This window comes from Ictidomys tridecemlineatus, unplaced genomic scaffold, assembly GCF_052094955.1.
Source record: "Ictidomys tridecemlineatus isolate mIctTri1 unplaced genomic scaffold, mIctTri1.hap1 Scaffold_50, whole genome shotgun sequence".
Classification (NCBI taxonomy): Eukaryota; Metazoa; Chordata; class Mammalia; order Rodentia; family Sciuridae; genus Ictidomys; species Ictidomys tridecemlineatus.
The window spans coordinates 1,839,083-1,845,365 of record NW_027523264.1 but is presented as its reverse complement, the minus strand read 5'-3'; positions in this window follow the sequence as shown (position 1 = coordinate 1,845,365).

Genomic DNA, 6,283 nt, shown 5'->3' with positions numbered 1-6,283 from the left:
ATATAGAGCTTGTACATATTTTTTATAGATATGGCAGTATTTCATTTTTGGAGGTATTGAGATATATGATATTTTGTATTTAATATCATATCCCGTTTTTTCATTTGTAATATGTGAAAACAACTGATTTTTCCTATTTACCAAATATTCTGCAACCTTGTTATAATAACTTCTAAACAATTATTATATAATCACATGTACTATAAACTATACATATATATAATCACTTTAGCTTTTTGTTTTCTACTGCAGAACTTTTTACATAGGTAATTATATTATTTGTAAATTAAGAGTTGTTTAATTTCTTTCTTCTCAATGTATGCCCCTTTTTTCTTTGTTATTTGCTATAGTTTCCAATATACTTTTGAAAATCTAACATGATAAAGTACACTAGTTGATTTCTTTTTGTAGAAACAGTGTTACTTCTGGGAATGAATTCTAGAGGAGCATAACATAAAATCTTATTTTATACATTTCTGAAATCAATTTTCTAATACTTTGTTAAGGATATTTTGCTTTTATATTCATGAGAGATGTTAACCTGCAATTTTCTTATAATATCTTTATCTGGCTTTATCATTAAGATGTTGATTGTCCTATGAAGTGAGTTGGAAAATGTTTATTTCTCTTAAAATACCTGAAAATTTTTACGTAGAATTAGGAATGGTTTTTCCTAAATGTTTGCTTGATAAAATTCACCATTAAAATATATGTGCTTCATATTTTCATTTTTGGCAACATTTTAGCTAATAATTCAATTACTTTTACTAGGTGTAGTACTAGTCATTTTATATATTATGTCTTGAAAGAGTGTCAATAGTTTCAATCCATCAAATAATGGGTCTGTTACATCTAAATTATGAAATGTATGAAATATAGTTATTGATAATATATCCTCATTGTCTTGCTAATGTTTAGGAAACTAATATTGTTGACTCTTTTGCATGTCTGTGTAATGCTAAATTTTGTATTCTTTATGTATTTTTTGATTTATCCATTGTTTTCCCATGTTATTCATATGACCAAAGAACTGCCCTTTAGTTTCATTGAATTTTCTCTATTAATTTATTAAAAAAAATCTCAGAAGCAAGTCAAAATAATAGCTCAAATGTATTGAGTGCTTATGGTGGATGGCCAAAGAGTGTTCAAAGAGATTTACATGGGATATTGCTATGAGTCCCATAATGAATTTATGTGACAAGTAATGATGCACATGTTCAGAGGGGAAAAAAAACAAGAGAGAAATAGATTAGGTAATTCATCAAAATTTATTCCATTTATGAGTGGAAGATCAAAATTAAGTAGTCAGATCAACAACCTTCAGAGCAAATGCCATTGCTGATTGTGCCTTGTGGACTATCACTAGGGAAGCACTACAGATTCATAGATAAACACTGATGCAATTAATTTTTGCACAATTGAATAAATAGATATTTTGGCTTTTTTATAATATTTGCCCCTACTTTTACAGTATTGATAATTACAGATAAAAACCCCAAATGCTTTGTATATGATGTCCAATAACTTAGAGATTGGTATTACAAGAAAGAGATGATTACCTTCATTTTATTATTATATTTACCATTAAAATGATATCATTCTATTCATGGAGTATGAATAACAAAAATGATTTTTAGAAATCTATAAAATCAATAGAATTCATTTTTAATGAAAAAAAAACATTTTTTTCTCTAAACTGTTCTTCAGGTATATGATCACATTTCTATATTAAGGCTGAAGTTAGTTGATCAGAATAGGTAAGATATTCTGACTTTCCCAAATACAGAAAAATCCATTGTCATGATCAACTTCAACCTATAATCTTTCATTCAGTTAGATGGGAGTTAGAGTCTACAGACAAATCAGTACAAATTGGTGCAGAGCTTTGGTAAGAGTGTATATATGTGCATAAATGAGCTGTTATTTTAGAATTCCAGATGGTATAAACAAAATTAGATCATAAAAACAGTAGGCCTGATCCCTCCTCACTCTCCTGCTTTCTGTTCTGCCTTCTTAAGTCCATGTGACTCATCCCCACGTACATGGGTTCCCACCTGATGCCATCTGAGATGTGGTGTTATAATTAGAGGCCTTCACTAATGGCTGGACAGATGGGGCCTCCCAGACTAAGACTTACAGCATCTAAAATTATAAGATAACTAAACATTTTTCCTATATAATTTACCTAGCCTTGGTATTTTTCTATGGCAACAAAAACCAAACTAATACAATCCATTTTGCGACCCCCAAACCATGACATTAGATGACTTTTCAATTTATGTCAATAAATATCAATTTTACTAACACATTTTCACTTTCAAAATGTTCTAATACGGAGTCATGAAGAAATCAAAAGCCAGGTTTTCCTTTGCTTGCATTAGTTGATATATAATAAACATAACATAATATGTTTTCTTATTCTCTGGATTCAGAAATGTATATTTGGGAATTATTTCTGGGGGAGATGATAGTGGCCATGTAAATAATTTCTAAAGATGTTAACTTTTAAATAAAAGACTGGAAAATCAAGAGAAATTGTTCTGCATTATAAAACATGAAAATCCTTGGGTCTTTGAGTTTTTCTTTGTGTGTGTGTGTGTGTGTGTGTGTGTATTCACACATGTATGCAACCTGTTATACCTCCTACACTGTGTGTGTTGGTAGCTACAATTCTGTCCTTTCAAACACAGCACCCTTGTTTTAGAAAAGAATTCTCAACTAAGCTTATATATACAATTGTCCTTTGGTGTCTTAAAAATTACTGATGCTTGAAACCTACCTTCAAAGATTTCGATTTAATCATCTTGGCTTGCAGTTTCAATGTTAGGAATTTTAAAGTCTCTCTGGGTGATACTATCATGTTGCTAAAGTTGAGAACCACTGCTTTAGGGTTTTCTATTTGGAAATCCTCGAAAAAAAAGTTTATAACTTCCTTATAGCTGTTCATGTTGAACTTTTGTATTCCTTAAGAAATAAAGGTTGTGACCAAGAAGTCTCCAGATTTCAAACTCTTCAAGAGTAAGTAGGAGGTGGAAGCCAACTTCAGGGTATTCCACACAGCAGATGAAAAGCTCTGCTCACAAGCTCTCATCAGTCTTCTAAGTTACTTACCCAGATCCACAATGAAACCACAAGGAATATGTAAAGGAGAGCGAGATACTTAGTGCTCTCAGTCATCTGGGAAGACTGAGGAAGCTCAGAAAATACCCCGTAGAAAACTGCACAATAGTTATACCTCTCTAATGTTTGCATTCAGAAATTGTGAGATAGATGTGCTATGCATCTCTGTTAGAGGAGTGCTTTGGGATTTTTCAAAAGCATGAGTCAGCAAAACAGTGAGGGGTCAAGTCCACCCAAAATTAATAGAAAGAGCAATTATGAAAGAGCAATAGTTTCTACTTTTTATATGATTTTTAAAAATTTTTAAAAGGGATAATTATATGAAATTTAAATTAGTGTTTCTAAATAAAGTTTTTTTTGAAGAAGCCGTGAACATTTTCCTCTCTGTTTTCTATTGCTCCGTGACTGCTACAGTGACAGAGTATAATCATTGTGAAAGAGATCACAAAGCCTTCAAAACCTAAAATGTTTACTCTTACCTTCTTTATAGAATAACTGTGGTGACCCCTGATCTAAAGGTGTTTGAGATAAAACTGATTTATACTCTAGAAATCGCTATGCAAAACACTTAGCTCATCCTGTGCTCACTGTATGAAGAAAGTAAGAAATTAGAAAGTATCAAATGCCATTCTCCATTACCATAAAATGAAGTTGATAAGCTAATGGATTTTCAAACAGAAATAAAGCCAACATAGCATATCTTTCAAAATAAAACAAAGGAGCAGAGAAATATAAAGCCTTGGAACAGTAGGCATCTGTATTCAGACAAGTAACAGAGTTTGGATGTGAAGAGTTACTTTCTGTTAAAAAAAAAAAAAAAATATATATATATATATATATATATATATATATATATATATATATATATATATATATACACCACTGTTTAGCACCAGACTTAGGAATGATCTGGAAAAAAAATAAAGCAAGCTAAGTCTGAAATAGCTAAGATAAGAATGGCAGATAATCATACTAATCAAGAGAACACCTTCTTCAAAAAAAAAATCCTCATTTCCTATCAGTGAACACATACTGATATACCACTTTATTGTGAAGAAACATAATAGGTTGTACAAATGAAATCCAGGTGTCAACACCTACTTCATGTTTTATTACTCATTAATAACAGACATTGTTGAAATAGAGAATTAAAGCTTTGGATTCTGAGGCAATTTCCCATTCCTGCTGATTCCTAATGTGCTGATTCCAAATGTGCTCAGGGTCGCTAAGTCCAATTCATTCTGTTGATACCCTAGAATCATGTGCATGATTCTTTGATAGGAAGGAGATGACACACCAAGGAAATGAATGCTTGAAGACCTGGGAACAAATCTTACCATCTACCACTCTCTTGCTTTTTAACTCTAGTAAATTATCTAATTTCACCCATTTAAGCTATGTATTTGTAACTACCATAGAGCTTTAACAGGGCCTGATGTTGAAAACAAAACGAAACAAAATTTAAAAATTTGGAATATAAAACTACGAGAAAAAAATGATGTAAAGTGCTATCAATAACAAACACTATTTTCAAAAAAATTTTCCTCCCTGTGTATGGGTGGATGGAATCAGTGGTAGCAGAGAGGAAGGGATGAGTCTGTATGTCCTAAAAATCCTAGCCTTTCTGGATTATATCGGGGGATTTTCTTAACCCTTGACTGATGGGTGATATTCCTGTTGAATAATAGGAGGCTCTAGCAGGAGACCAAAAGGAGGAAGGAGAGAGCGGTCCAGGTAGTTGAAACGATTAAATTTCATGTGTCAACTTTGTTAAGATACCGTGCCTAGTTGTTTTATGCACCATTAGTCTAGATATAGCTATGAAGGTAGTTGGAGATGGAATAAATACATAACATCACTGGGAGCTTAGTCAAGATTAACCGTTTTGGAGAGGGTGGGCCTCATTCAATCAGTTGAAGGCCTCAAGAGCCCAAACTGAGGCCTCTTAGAAAAGGAATTCTGTGATATGACAGAAATAGTACCTGAGCTTCCAGCCTGCCAGCTTGCCCTACAAATTTCACACTCAAGACTCTAACATCCACTCCTGTCTGAGTTTCCAACCTGCTGAGCTCCCCTGCATATTTCAGACTTGCCAGCCCCCACAGTTGCATGAACCAATTCCTCAAAAGAAATTTCTTTATATATCTCATCTATATCTATCTCTATAGCTGTCTATATTTACATGTCTTACAAATTTCTTAAATGAATCATATAAATCTCTCTTTCTACTGTAATATATAATGTTTTATATATTGGGAGATACAGAGAGGCATCGCCTATTAATTTTGCTTCTCTGAAGAATTACTGCAGCCCGTTCGTGTTCTGGGGCTCTGACTCAATGCAGGCATCTGTGTCCATCTGTGTATATAATGGGATTCCCGCATTATATATTTCTCCGGCCCTATATCTGAGGTATAATGTGCTTTGGTTTCTCTCTGCTCGAATGACTCTGATTTAAGTGTCTTAAGTATTTCTCACTTGGGCTTTGATAGGGCATGTCACGAGTTATCAGAATAAAAATAAGAAAGTCTCCAAAAAGTATTGGGACGAAGGCCCTCCACTATGAAAAGTCCACAAGAGATTCTGCGGGAAGGTCCTCCGAGGGCACGCGCGCAGTCCGTTGGTGGGTGGACAACGCTGACAACGGCCCCCAAGGTCAGTCCCACCCATCCCCGCCAACCGACACTGTCCCTCCAGAAGGCCCTGTCATAAAACCACAAGCCCCACAAACATAGCAATTTTAAGCAGACACCTAGACGAAAGCCTGGAAAACCACCTGAGGTAAAACTGACACGCCAAGAGGCCAGGTCTGCGCCTGCGCCAGCCCAGGGCTCACCACTCGCACCTGCGCAGTCGTTGCGGGGGGGGGGGGGGGGGGGGCGGGGCGCTTCTGCTGAACGCTCCTCGGCGTTGGCTTTTCTCGCGCTGTTAGAGGAACGTTTCGTGAGAAGTGAGAGTTCTCGCGGGAACTGTGTTCCAAAAGCCCTGGCGCTTACAGGACTACTAGGTAAATGAATGGGAGGGCAACTCTGGCAGGCTGAGGTTAGCATCACGGATCTGGACGCCCAGACCTCTCAGCTCTTGCCAGCAGCTGGGGGAAGGAGAGAGGACGACAGAGGTAAAGACTAGTGAGAGTGGAGAGGAGCGGTAGGCGGCGGGGAGC